Source organism: Lepeophtheirus salmonis, chromosome 5 (genome assembly GCF_016086655.4).
Source record: "Lepeophtheirus salmonis chromosome 5, UVic_Lsal_1.4, whole genome shotgun sequence".
Classification (NCBI taxonomy): Eukaryota; Metazoa; Arthropoda; class Copepoda; order Siphonostomatoida; family Caligidae; genus Lepeophtheirus; species Lepeophtheirus salmonis.
Window position 1 is genome coordinate 41114835 of NC_052135.2, and position 15590 is coordinate 41130424.

The window sequence follows — 15590 nt, forward strand, 5'->3', positions numbered from 1 at the left end:
GAATGTAAAAATCTAAACGAGTCCAACCTTGAACATCACTAATGGTTACCCATATACTATAATATAAAATGATGTAATGAAACTGATAAAAATGGAAGATTAAATTGCAGAAAATTTTGTTTTTCTTTATTTTGATAACATATAGAGCTTATTAATGTAACTATAACCACTTACAAATTAAATTTTGTGTATCTTCAAAAAGATCTCATTCGTTTTAAATAGAGATTTATTATGAGCCTTCTCCATTTCAGTACTTTAATATAATTTGTCTAGACATAAATGATTATTATATTATTAATATTTTAAAAGCTATCCATAAAAAAAAATATCGTTGCATTTTCAGGATATTAAAAATTGTAATTAGTAATTTGATGGATCCCCCTACATGTTCCTACATATATATGTATAATTACATCTAAGTCATATATATTTGAAACAAGTAATTAAAAAAAGGCACAAAGTGTTATTGTGTAATAATATATGCTGACCTTATTTTATTTAAAAGAAAATGAAAAAAAATAAAAATATTATGTATTAAAATTATAACGCACAAAATATATAGTTAAAAAACGCATTATAAAATATATTTAAAAGATCGTAAATTAGTTGTGTTAAACAATATTATACATAAATATTATGTAAGTATACTTTCAGAAATTCCTTGTATATACAAGTACAATAGGGCAATCCTTATTTTTTTAAATTATCATTTCTCTTTGAGGGTCATGATTTTGTTAGACAATTGAAAAAAGAAAGTTAAAATAGTTTTTCTTTAAAAAAAAATTTTACAGAACTTTTATATGACAATTTCGAATTTGTACTAATTCTTGGGAGAGTTTGGATGATTCTTTTTTTTAAATATTGTCATTGTTTCAAAAATGTAAATAAATAAGAATACAATAATTTATTTAAAAAAAATACAATTACTTTGAAGTTTGAGACGTGTTAAGTGCTATTATATCATAATCAGAAATAAATTTTTACCAACAAATCAAATGATCATTTAGAGTATCAAACAACCTGTTATGGTACATAATATTCCCAAGATTTTTGAGTGCCAAAAGTCTGAATTCAGTATTATTATATAAAAATCATGCAACCTGTCATAAATTAATGCAAATTTGTAATCGATATTTTAGAGTTTCTACAAAATATTTTTCAGAACAAAAATCATTTTAAGAATCTTTGTCCTAGTGTTTACCAAAATTATAAGGCTAACAAATATAAAATCATTTTAAAAATAAGGATCCTCCTTTTTTAAAGGAGATGAGAATTAAAAATCACATTTGAGAGTCAGTCTTAAACTTAGTATAGAACATCGGCGTACTAAATTCGGAAAAACCTTCCAGAAAAAAAAAAAAAAAAAGAAAAAAAAAATCTGCGATATATGTGGATGTATATCCACATAAATCTTTTGCCACACTTTTGATATAATGAAACTCTTAAGCCCTTGTAGACTACATATAAGCAAAACAGGATGAAGTTTGAGTTCTCTCCAAATCAAATCGTAGTGATAAATAAAATATTCAAATAATTTATTTTTAACTCTGAAGCGAGGAAGGATGACTGCATAGAACCCCCCCATTTACAGAGAGGGGACCCAACAATTAAAGATCCAATTAATTATAATTTTATCCCCTTTTTTTTATAACAAGGTTGTATTACGTACTTATACGGCTGGTAAAATAAAAATACATAAGTTTTTTTTTAAATCCCGAGACCATTATTATCAAAAAGTTCATAAGTCGAGAAGAATCAAAACTTATGTAGCAACAATACGGCCGAATTTTGGTCTGCCTTTATGTGGCCCTACTCCAGTCCTGACCTCAACAACAATCTAGGTTTTGCAGTTTAGAACGTCTTGGAGAAGAATGTCTGCCTCACAGGATTTGTTCTTGCTGCTATCAGGACAGTGAGGTAGAACATGGACACGGTCTTCATCGTCAAAAGCTGTTAATATGTTCGCCGGCGTGTCGAGGCAGTTATTGCATGTCAAGGATGACATATTGTATAAAAATTTAGCTAAATTTAATATTTACACATATCCAAATTGGTTTCAAGTTGTCTTTTCTTGATTTCATAAAAATCTCATTTGGTAATTTATTTGTTTTGGTTACCACTTTGTAAAAACCTGAAGGGATCATGTATCCCCCTGTCGTAGAGACTTACTGCTTTTCTTGTATTCCAGTTAAAATATATTATGGTAAATAATATTTCTGAAAATATATTAATATAATTTTTTAATTTTATGGCTTAAGCTGTCCAAGAATAATGATTATACTTTAAAAACTTCAAAGTGATTAATATGACATAATTTTACGCAAATATAGCTTTTCTAATAAAATTTATCAATTTCTGATTCTTTAATTGTGACGATGCATTTTTACTATTTTTAGTGCAATTTGCGGCTCTTTAAAAGGAAAATAACAGTTGACATATTACTTTATTTATTCATTTTCTAAAATTGATATTTTTTGATTATTTTTTTAGATATGTATAAGGTTCTTAATTAGCTATTTCTTGACAATATATTTGTTGTTGTTATTTACAGAAAAATTTCAATGCCGTATAAGCCAAGGGTTATTCAAGATTTAATAACTACCAATACAAGATTGAATTAATATTAAAATTCTGTGTTCTTTATAGAAATTCGGATTGAGTCGAAAATATTCATTATGTGGATAAATTGGGTCAATTCCTTTCCAACATATTTGTATCTATTATCCGAAAAATGTTATAAACAAAATAGTAACTATTTGCAATTTACCATTACAGCATTCAATTATATGAAAAAAGGCAGCTGCATCTAATAATGTAGCCTATAGTTGTAAATGGCCAATAGAAAGAAAATAGGTTGAAAAAAAAAATGTTATTTTTGAGATTATAATCAATTTAAAATTCTATGAAAATGACAGATATTCTATTTAAAAAAAGAAAGTGATAAATATGAATATAAACAGTTGGAATTTTTAAATATTATTCTATGAACATCGATTGATGTTTGTGTTTTTATATAAATGAAATAAAATTAGGATTATTGTTGCTAAACCCAGAAGCATATGCAATACGTCAAAATAAAAATCTATCTTAAACAAAAATATAGAAAATGAAAAATAATCAGACCATTGTTTTATATCAAAAGTAGATACGCATTAATATTTAATTGACTTATTTGAGTCAACTATGAGATTATATTTGATAGATTAATTCTTTTTTTTTTTTTGCTTTGACATTAAATTTCAACTAGAATAAATCATATCATCTTTCTCTAACTGTAAAGGGAATTTATACGACCATTATGTTTAATTTAAGACCCCTCTTAAAAATTATCCAGATGATTTATTAATAAAAATGTAAGATGATTAGATTAAGAATACAAATGTAATCCAGATTCACCTTTGAAAAAAATAATGCCAGATAGTTTGGCCATGCATAGTGTCATGTCGGTAATTATTTAGGAATGAAGATGGCAAATTCCGTCTAGTTCAGTCTCGGTCGAGTCCAGTTAAGCCCTCCATATCAGTCCTAAAATTTATAATTTCGATCTATGATGTCGTCATTCAATTTTTTTTCTACTTCATTTAATCAGTTTTAGTACTGCTAGTACTGAGAGTCTGAAGAAATGTTCCCAAGGACAAATAGAACTGGTCCGAATACTGGAATAAACGGAATAAAAAAGGAATAAAAGTTCAATACTTCAAAATGAATTCTTTTGGCAAAAAAAAAAAAAAAAAAAAAAAAAAAAAAACTTACTTAATTGACACAAAACTATAGAAAGTAAAAATATTATAAAACTTGAAAGTACAAAAAATAATCAATTACACATTCTTGATCAGTATATCATGTGTAACATATTCAACAAAGTAATTTTTTTTTGTTCACATGTGTTATTTATCTTTTAAGTGTACCTTTAAAGAGACTGATTTTTTTACAGTTGTGGATAAAACGTAATGGGAATCAGTACATAAATTAATATACTAGTTGGCAAGCGTGTCTCTCTATGTATTTTTTTAATTGATACAAATAATAGATTTATAGATATAAACCCATTTTGTACAATAATATTTAATGTGAGGCCATTAGTACTCTGTGCGTTAACACATATCGTGAAATAACTTGTGTGTGTTATTAATAATAATAAATTACATTAATGTATTTGATTAAAAATAAAATATGAAAAGACAAAAAATTGGCTCGAAAAGTCAAAGATATAGCCAAATTATTAGGAAACAAATCTATGAATCAAACATCAAAGTGACAAAAATGTACATTGTGATACTATATATTAGTTTATTTTAGAAAATTGAGATATTAAAGGTTTAAACTTGGACTCAAGACTTGAAATTTGACTTCTTCCCACATCCAAAGACTTGCAACTACACTTGGACTCGAAGGCTAATATTTGCATTTCAATTTTTCCCTGTATATATAGTTAGTATTAATAGAAAAGGAAAAAAAAAATATATATATTAGGTGGGTTCCACCTAATCGGTTCCACCTGTTAACCTGTACAGCCCTTGTACTAGGGTAAGTTATAGCAAATTAGAATGATTCCTTGGTGCCTAGAAACAAAGTGGTGGTAGATTTTAAACTAAATTTATAACCTGAGAGCCGGCGGTGTATTTTGGGATATTAAGAGGTTGCCTTGATACTCAAGGAAGCGATTGCGAGACTGAGAGTTCGGCGTCTGACCCAAAATTAAATAACAACTTCCTCATTTCGTGAAAGAAGAGTGCTTATATAATACCTAAATATTAGTATACCCATAAAACCAACATGAGAATAATTCTTAAAAATTTACAGTCTTTACTTTTTTTTATATTAAGCAGAAGAGTTTTAATTAATCTCAATTTATTGATGTCCGGGCAACGCAGGGCAAGCTTACTTTAGTATATAATTAAATGAGGCCTATAGTATGAAAAAAATAAATTCAGGATTTTCCGGGTCAAAATACATTTCATAGAAAGTTTCTGTATGTGAGAATCTCCTTGAAATTCCGAAAAACCAGGGTCCCATGATCTCCGGAGTGAAGTCATGGCTGTTATAAAATAACTATATTGTCTCATTCATGACATAAGCTACTAAATTTTTGAGAAAGACAATTGTCTTTAATAAAACATATCAAGAATGATAATTATCTCTTTTTTAATAAAGTCTAAGTCAAATTTATGTAGCAGCAATACTAACATTTATTGCATACTTGAATAACTTTTTGCACTAAAAATGTATGTAAGGTGCAATTTACATCAACTACCTAAGACGACTGCAGGGTTTCTTTTTGAGGTGGGGAGGGGTATTGGGTGGTTGATGATGTTTTTTGTTTATAAAAGACAATTTCTTTTCCTGTTTTTTATAAATAAAGGACAGTTTTTTTTTTGGAGGAGAGAACTTTTCAGAAGTTTGGATGGTTATATAATCTAGTGGCCAATTTTCTAAAAGATGTAATATCCCTAGAAGTTTATAATTATAAAAAAATCGTATAAAATAAGTAGTATAAATATGTGTCATTAGATTTCTTGACTTTAAATAACCTAATCCAAAAATAACAATGAATACATTGTAATTAGACAAATATATATATAGAATATAATAAGTATTGTACAAAACCGATTAAAATGCGTATAAAGAACAACAAACGATGTAAGGGGTGCCACAAAAAGAATGACATTCCCCATGAATTATGAAACAATTGATTATTTAGTTAATAACTTGCAAAATATCTTTAAAAAAAAATTATTTCATATTTGAGTCAAAAATATTAAAAAAAAGGGGTTTTTTTTGGAAAGTTAAAATTTACCACTTTTTAATAAAGAGTATTCTAAAAATAACGTATTTAAAAAGAATCATAAAATATTTTAAAAAAAGCATATGATAAATATTAGCATCAGTAAGAAAATTTTAAAAATATAAATCTTCGGTACACCATTCAAGAAAAAAATCCTGGTATCTGGCCTGCTTTTTTGTATTTTGTCATTTCTACATATCATTTTACACTTAATTCTCTTTTTTCCCCGTTGATGGTAGGTAAAGTTTGAAAATAAAAAAAAATTATGTTAAGTATTATCCTCTTCACTGTGTGGTTCATTCAATTATTCTTTCAATATTAAATTTGCTTCTAATTTTAATAAAACTTATATATGGTATATAGTATTCATTTGGCTAATTATAAGATAAAATAGTGAATTTATTAATTAGCATGTCTATGTCACATTATAATATCCCTTGTATGAAGAAAATTAATAATTTTCATAATTATCAGACCGGAAATTCTTTTTATTTTAAAAAAGTTTTTATTGTTTTATTTTTGTTGTTGAGGTTTTTGCCATTTTTACAATATATAAATATATAACATATGTAAGTATTTGCTAATAAAAAGTAGTTTCATCATGGTGCAAAAAAAATATATTATGTGGGTAAGAGTGACGTCAGTCTAATCACACACAATATTCTTGAACTTTGTATGTAAATATCCACAAAAATGTACATAAATTATTATCAATTGATAAAAATATGTAATCCAATGGGAATTTTATGAATATTTAGTACAATTTGTAACTTCTACGAGCAGATTAAAAAATGTATACGTCTTATTTTAACATCTGACATATTTACATCAGTCTTATTAATTATTAACTATTGATTGATGCTGTCATTTTATTTTCTTCTATAAATATCGCTTACTCATTATATATATATATTTATTTACAAGTATTAGGATCAGATCACAGTGCCTCAAATCTTTTTTAAAGTCGGCAAAAATAATTACTAAGATGTTGATTAGAATGTTGAACACCAATAATAAGTCATAAAAATTACTTCCTTGTCCCACAAACCCACTTGTTTGATGTATTCATATCCCCCCTCCCCTCTTCTAGGGCACTGCAAAGCGGCAGGGACTTAATATTTTGAAGACTTGAAGAATTTTTTGGTTTTATTTTTACGTCCAACTCCAATGATATAATAAAGTTTAAAAAAAAATATTTATTGTTTTAAAAGAAATATTGATGAGCAAAAAATGCAAATATTTTATTTTAATGATCTTAATTACATAGATTTACAATACTTTTAAAAATAAAGATAAAAAATATTTAATAAAAAATTAGTATTAAGCAATTTACTAAAATATGAATTAAAGTTATAATTGTGGGCAACATGTATTTAGTTTTGCTATAATTTTTGATAAAATTAAATCATAATTTCGATCTGACATATATTTTATATTGTTATGTAATAGTTAATAAGCTGATTTTTAATTCCTAACATTAATTATTAATTAGGGTGTCATTAAAGTAGATAAACAAAATTATGTAATATAAATGGTTTTTTTGAAAGACAACTATAAAATAGAGAGGAAGAAATACCCTTGGAGTTAAAATACAACATTAAAAAAGATTTATAATTATGTTTTGTAAATTTGCTGATAAATTTATTCTTAATGTATTAATTCTTTTTCCTGATACATCTTCTTCATGATTTTAATTGTTACAGAGTTTAATATATTATAGATAAGTAACATTTTATTATTGATTTGCATTTTTTTAAAGTTATTATTCAGCTTATAATATTATTAAAATAAGGTATAAAAAATATCAATGTTTGATTTGAATCACAGTTTTTGAGTCCAGTTAATCTCGAGTTTCTAAGGAGCGTCTATAACTAGTTTTTTTCATTTATTTTTGGGTGATAGTAGAAATTTGACTTCTTATTACTTGAATGTTTCGAGTTTTGATTATTTTAGTTTAAGTAAAGTCAATTTTTTTTCAAAAAAACCATATTTTGGGTGAGTTTAAGTAATTTTAAGAATAAGTTTAAACTGAGTATAATCGTTTTTGAGTTCCATTAATACTTAAATCCAACAAAATAAAACATGCTTAAATAATTCGTAAAATTAGAACATAGCGAAAAATCTTCTTTTAATCAAAAAAATTCATTATATTTATTTATTTGATCGGTTAAAAGGCAAAAATTACCAAATCTATTTTTATATAATATTTTTATTTAAAAATCACACAAAAAAAATCTTTTAAAATAGAAGCAATGAAATAAAATTATAGAAGAAATAAAATATTATAAATATTAGACATTTCCATGTGGGAAAAACTTTCATAGTTCTCAGATTTATCTAATTCAAAAAGATTATTATCCATTTTGAAATTGTTCTAAAATATGAACAACTTAAAAAAACAATTACTTGTTACAAAAATCCCTTAGTTGTCCATATAGGCTTATAGATTGTATTTTAATAGAAGATATTTGAATTCGTTATGGTTTTGTTGTTCATATGACTTTGAAGGGTGACCATGTTGGAAATTTTTTGTCTTTTTTTCATGAAGTTCCACTGTTTTTTAAATTTCCTCCTTCATAGGATCCTTCTCTAAAAAGGATTTTAACAAAGTGCCTTGGAACACTTCAGATTTTTGATGTATATATAAGTATAGCTCTCAAATTTATTTCATATAATATTTTTATCAGAAAAAAAAAATTATAATTTTAAATGATGACAACTGGGATTTGTTCTCGTTGTTAATTATCCATTTGTCAACTATTTTTTTTTAATATTATATTTAATTATAACTCCTCTTTCCTCTGATAAATTCTTTTTATGGGACAAATATTTTATAGCCTCTGTTAATTACAAAAGAAGCTGACTCATTAGAAACAATGGTCAAATTAAACTCCAATTTGATTCTTTATCCCTCTTCTATTGAAAAAATGAATATGAAGACTAATTAAAAATATAAAAATAACCGACCAGAAATCTTTTTAACAATAAAAAAATAAAAAAGTTGTTAAACGAACGCTCTTAATAATGGATCATGAACGAAGAAAGACAATTATCAGCTTTTATGCCTCATTTAGATAGATACAGTAGTGAACAAATATTGTTAGATTCAAGTATTACTCCAACTAAAAAAACAAACAAAAAAAAACAACCTCAAGTAAACTAAAGTCGACAATTTTCTGAAAATCACTCGAGCTCACCCGAAATATTATTTGAAAAACTCTACTTAACTCGATTTCGAATGATCAATACTCGAATTATTCTAGTAAATATTAATCTCATTTCCAGTTGTCTCTTTTCTATGGCTAAGGAAACTAAATCTAAGAGAAGAAAAATAATTGGCAGTGATTATTCGGCTGGGATGTTAATATCTGTACAACATGGTAGCCTAAATTAATTTAACTTATACATTGTTTTGATTATATAGATATATCTCTTTGATAATTTCTTGCTATACAAATAAATATTTTTTTAAATTTATTTACATTATTTGATTGATAATTGACTGCCAAATTGATGTAGTCAAATGTACTGAATTGTTGAACTTCAATGAAAAATTGTTTTGTTTTGCCGAATGCCTTTACTAGAATCTACACTTAACCAAATGCTCAACAACTTGAGCTCAACTCGATTCAATATTCAATTACTCAAACTCGTCTAAACTCAAAGTTTTTGACTCGAATCCAACACTAGTTAGAAACATGTTACAATTAAATGAATACCTTATAATAATACAATTAGTATATTTTAAGGTATTTATTTTTTATCCTTGATTCTCTAGTTGTATATTCAAGCACTTTTGAACATTGATAGATGTTTCATAGAACTTACACAATATTATATAAGTACTAGTGTTGAGACTTGGTCCAAATGGGAAGATTTTTTCGGTTTCGTCTTATGGGATTTTTACTACACTGCAATCTCAGCCCTTTTATCGAAATTTAATCGTTTTCAAATAGTAAACCAATTTTTTGGTTCTCAATATGTAGATCAATTTTCTCCCTTATCTTGATTTACATTTAAATTTATATGATGTTATTTTGCCGATGTCCGTAATTTTGAAACACATATGAGTCATCAACAATTACTCTATAGAATCGGTATATACCAAATTTTCAATGAGATTGATCCAGACCGAATTTTTCTTAGGGATCGATCTTGGCCAAATCTTCCTTTGAGTCCGAAATAAACCAACCTTATTTAAAGGACTGAATTATTTTGTTCCATAAAAATCATGACTATCTCAGACAGATATAGAATTTTCAGACCGAAACCTATGCAACACTAATCAAATATATATATATATATTTTGTATATGGTCAATAAAAGATTAAAGCCAATAGGAAAAAGTTGGGTATTGGAATTCTCTCAGATTATGTGTGTTTCTTATTTTTGTGAATACTTAGAGACATATCAATGATCAATTCACATTTGTTTTTGTCTCTTAATATGGATTCCTTCATAATGCGATTTGTGCGATGTCATTTTATGGACTGAATTTAATAAGGAAAATACTTATACAACATCATACAATTTTTATCTTCAAAGTGGTGAAGTATTGCGATCAAAAATATTGCCAGGTACGTAACCTTTCCCACTTTTTCATCTCTTTTATCCATAGATTACACAAGAGAAGGATAAAAACAAAATAAAATCTTTTTTTGCATGGTATGAATGCAGAATGTATATTATGTTCTTCTAATTTCCTATTGAATCTCAAGGGGAGATAGATAGATAAAGCCTATCAAAAACATTAGGGTCTATTAGACTTATACATACTTGAAATACCAAAAAACCTCTAATGATGAATTAATTAAAATATGTAATAGAAGTGGTTAGTGATTATCTCTCTGCATCATCAGAAATGTTATATATCGAAGTTTTATTTGTAAGGAATTTCTATAAAGACACTTGGAAAACGTATATCATATAAAAATTAATTATAAATTAAGAAAAAAATCAATCTTTATTACCAACAGTCTCAGAAAGTAGAGATGGAAGACTGAAGAAATATAACATCAAACAAGAATCCAGATTTGGTCTTAGTTTTCGTAACAAAGAAAATATCATTGCTGATAAATTCCAGTCTGTATTCATAATAAATTTTGTTACAGAATAAAGGGAACATGTTTGGCAGAGCAATAAGAGAAAAAGCTTTGATAAAAAAAATTGTACTACTGAACACAGAAACATATTTAAAACTGAATGGTATAGCTTAAATATTTATTTTATTATATTAAATAAAAATCTATTATGAAATCTGGCAAATAACATAATTTTGTCTAACATAGATAAAGCACATAATAAAAAAGTTAAAAAAAAAAATTCTATTCAGGATAAGCTGAATAAGAACACAAAAGTAACAACTCCATTTTGGAAAGTTGACCTGATAGTACATTTTTATAGGTACTGAAGCGGCGATTTTTATTTGTAATGTATATAGTAAATCAATTGATCTTGTCCTTTTCTTGCTTTGCTTTCAAGTAAGATGATAATGAAAACAACACTAGTCACCTATAATCATTCTTGGACCCCTTCTCACTTTTCTCGTTCGTCTATTGAGTTTCTAAAAAGCACTCATTCGTTAATCTGTTTTTTGCTCAGTCGTTATTTTATGAGTAAAAAAATCATTATTGTTAATTAGTGCATATACTAATATAGATCATAATTAAATGAAAATTAAACCATAGAGTTATCAATAAATTTAAAATCTATATTGTCATACCCCCTCCCTCACTCTATAAATTATGGCACGCATACTCCACGGTACACTGTCTAGGGCTTCAGGGGGTTATCAAAGTCATCAAAAATTTATTTTCTAAAATAAAAGTAATCAATAAGATATATTTTTTTAAATATTGTAAAAAAGTCCAAAATAATTGGTGGCAATTTCTTGCCCCCCCCTAGAATGCATATAGGTTATGGAGTGATGAGAAGGTTGAGAACTACTCTATCAGATCTCGTTGTTCCATAATTTATCCGTAATTCATTCATTTTTTCCCCTTTCCGGTGCTCCGGAATGATCTGTAAGCAAAATGGCGCTTATTTTCCCCTCAATCTCTAAATCTGTCTATAATATCATAATATGTACGATATTTTTATAAATTATATCTGTAAAATTGTATTCAGATGAGACGCTATGTGAAAATTAGCCTTTATAAAGGCATAATATATTTATAATGATTATAAAAAGAAAAGAAGCTTTTATATATTTTATTTTCTGCAAAGTAACCCCGCGTTAATGAACAAGATAATCAAGGAAAAATGACGACAGGAAAAATATCGTGGCTTGTACTCGTACGTACTATATTCTGCTTCCCTTATGTTGTTTTGTTGTTTTCCTCTCTAACCGCAAAATTATGTAGTACGAACTTGTCTCTATAGTACCTACCTTATTTTCATATTTCCTAATGACTTTATTCAATAGAACCATTGTTAGTTGCCCTGTTTGTGGCAGTAACAGATAATCGGATATACATTCCATTTCGTCTAACCCTCGTAATATGTAAATACAAGTACAGTGATGGGTAACATAATTGGCGCGAGATTTACTATATAATATCTCCTAAATAGGTAATAATATAAATCTAGTTTATATACGTTCATAAAGCGTAGGTTCTTAGCAGTACAAAAGGGATATTTAGTTTGTTAGGATAGTACAAGCATTTCAAGAGATGGTGAGATGAATTCAGTTCAAAGATATTGCCACTTACATAATAGTCCAGATCTTAATCTATTTTATGTTAGTGATCATAAATCTTAGGCCAATAGGCGTCCTGATATTACTAAGGCCTCGCTGGTAAACTTAATCAAGGAAAATATGACAAAAATTGACAGGAGCCTTGTGAAAACGGACCGTGCTTCCTTAAAAAGTAGGATTAATAAGGTTATTGCCTCAAAGAGGGAAATTATTTATACTGAGTAGATTTAGATTATTATGGGTGGTCTATTGTTTTGTTTTCCGATGAATTTAAAATCTTTAAAAATTTGGATTATTTTTAATAAAAAGGAACACTCTTGAATACTGTTTCCCTAACATTTTGAAAACAAAATCAAATTTAAGAGGGAGTCTAATGTACCTACGTATGTACTCATTGAAAAAACCGAACCAAATATTACGTCTATTTATTAAAAGAAATTTTTTTGAGTAAAATTGCGGTCCTTAATTATCTGTACTATACAAGGATGAATATGAATCATGTGCAGAATAGGGATCATATCTCACACACACAATGTACAGTCTCAAATAACCCTCATGATTAGAAGGGAAATTGACCCCTAGAGAGAAGGGACTACTCCTCCCTTCTTTATTCGTGTCTTTAATTATGGTGAATAGTTCCAATTAAGGCGGGGGAGCAGTTGTGTGTATGTATGTAGATTAAAATTATATGTGTGTATGTTGTATACGGACATCAAGGGAATGTTGTTTTTGAAAACTCATTAGACAAATTGATTTTCAGTCTGCTTTTGATGAGCTAAAAATGTATTTTGAAGGAGGGGGAGAAGTTTGTTTTGTAAAGGGCTTTTTATAATTAGGTGGCTATTTTTTTTGTTATTTTCATATATAAAAAATAATACGACGTCGGTACCTTAATTGAAGAAAAAGAGAAGGTTGAGTGAGTATTAATTCTAGATATATGTGATGTGTTTACAAAAAAAAAAAAAAAAAATTCAACAAAAGAGTGAGATCCAACCCGTATTTTTGCTGTCTATAAAGGACATGAATTCTAACGACCGTCTTGTTATTTGATGAGAGGATGTGATTGGAAAGATTGACTATACGAGTCGAGTCAATTGTGAAATTCTACTGCCACATGGATAAATTATCATAAAACACAAAGTACTTTGTTAAGTAAATGCCTTATAGAAAAGTTCAATGTTCTTGCGACAACAGGTTCTTTGTCTTTATTGGGCAGAATTGGCTTCCAATTTAAATGTTGAAACGCATATAATCTTTTCGAGTCAATAATAACTTTTAATCGAAACGGAGGAATGTTCAATTATTCTTTTACTTCGTAAATACATACCACTGAATACTTCAAAGACATAGTTTGATCAATTGTAAGCTTTATATTCCCATTCCTGGGATGAGTTAAGATGTTCAATTATATTAACTATAATTTTAACAAGTCATATTGTTGTGAGACTTATTTTGGCTTCGATATGACCTTTTCAATCACCAATTCTTTCATTTTGACGACGATTTTTTGCTACTTTAATTGCAATTTGTGTCACCTCCTCAGGATTAGTCAGAATACTTTGTTGTTAGAAATTGGCGATTAAATCAGAATCAATTTTAAGAAAAATCATTTTAGCTTGATTTGTTGTTGATGGGACACATACAGGTAAGGAATCAAAAATTGACAATTTTAAAAGCCTTTTTGACATCTACATATTTCTATTTTGTCCCCCTTTTTTATGTCAAACTTTTGAAGCAAAAGTGGGTAATTCAATAGTTTTCTACACTTTTTATTCAATATGTTCCCTTCTATTCTGAATGATGGCTTCAATACGGGGACGAACAGAATCGCAGCTGACCTTGATTAAGTCCGAGGACAAGTTGATCCACTCCTCCTTAATCACGGCCTTCATGATATCAACATATGGCTGATAAGTAATGTTCGTCTTGCCCTCCAAGACACACTAAACAGCGAAGTCCAGGGGGTTCACGTCGGGTGAGGCCAGAAGGCAGCTATATTCTCCCTGCAGAAATACTGCACCTTTTTGGACGTGTGTGCCGGGGTGCCGTCACGGGTAAAAATATAGTTTTCCATGGGGAACGCCCCCTTCGACCACGGCAAGACATGGTACTTGAGGACCTTCTGAGGGACAGCCAGGTTGACTTTCTCGTTAACCTTGAAGAAGTAGGGACGCATCTTGATGCCGTCGAATGCCACGACACCGAGGACCAAAACCTGAGCCGGATGATTGGTTCTGAATGTTCCCTCGATCTGAGCTCTTGATTCAGCCAAGAAGGGATCCTTTTTCCTGTTCAAAACAGTGTCCACTCTGAAGATCTTCTTGTCGGAGATCGACTTGTGGGCGGAGGAGATTACATACCCTCTACCGTTTTACTTGTTGCTCGGACATTTTTGATCCCACAAAAACAAACATCAAATTGTAGCTTTTTGTTAGCTCTTTCGAATGGTGTCAAGTACAAAATTGTCAGACTTTTAGAACTGAGAAAGACGGCTTCGAAGAGGATTCTAATTTTTGAGTCCTCAACCTGTATAATATACATTCTATTTGTGTTGTTTTTGGAAGAACACAAAAAAATACAAAGGATTAATTATTCCATATTTGAAAGAAAAAAAAAATCAATTTAAAAGAAAAGAAAAAAAAAACCCCAGCTGATTATTATTTATTACTCTTGAATATTACTCACATTTTACAAATCTGTAGACAACTTGATTTACATAAAATCCAGACAAAATTGTTAAAATAGATTTTCAAAGCTGCCAAATAAATACCTAAGAAATTATAATTAGAAGTAATTACATCTACTGGATCTTATTTGAAGGCTATTAAACAAGAAATATATTTTCAGAAAATGTAATTCATCTCAAATAGATATGATTAGTATCTTCCTAATTGGTATTTTTCTTGCTTGATCTAAGATATTAAGGATCTTGTACAATGCACATGTCGGATAAATTGGACTATAGCTCCCTCTATCTAACAGTTTATTCTAACTTTTACAAATCATATACTTATTTTAATGCTATATAATCACAATGATATATTTATTAGATACAAAGATAAAGAAATACATAGAGGCAATAAGTTGCTTGAATGATTGAGCGAATAC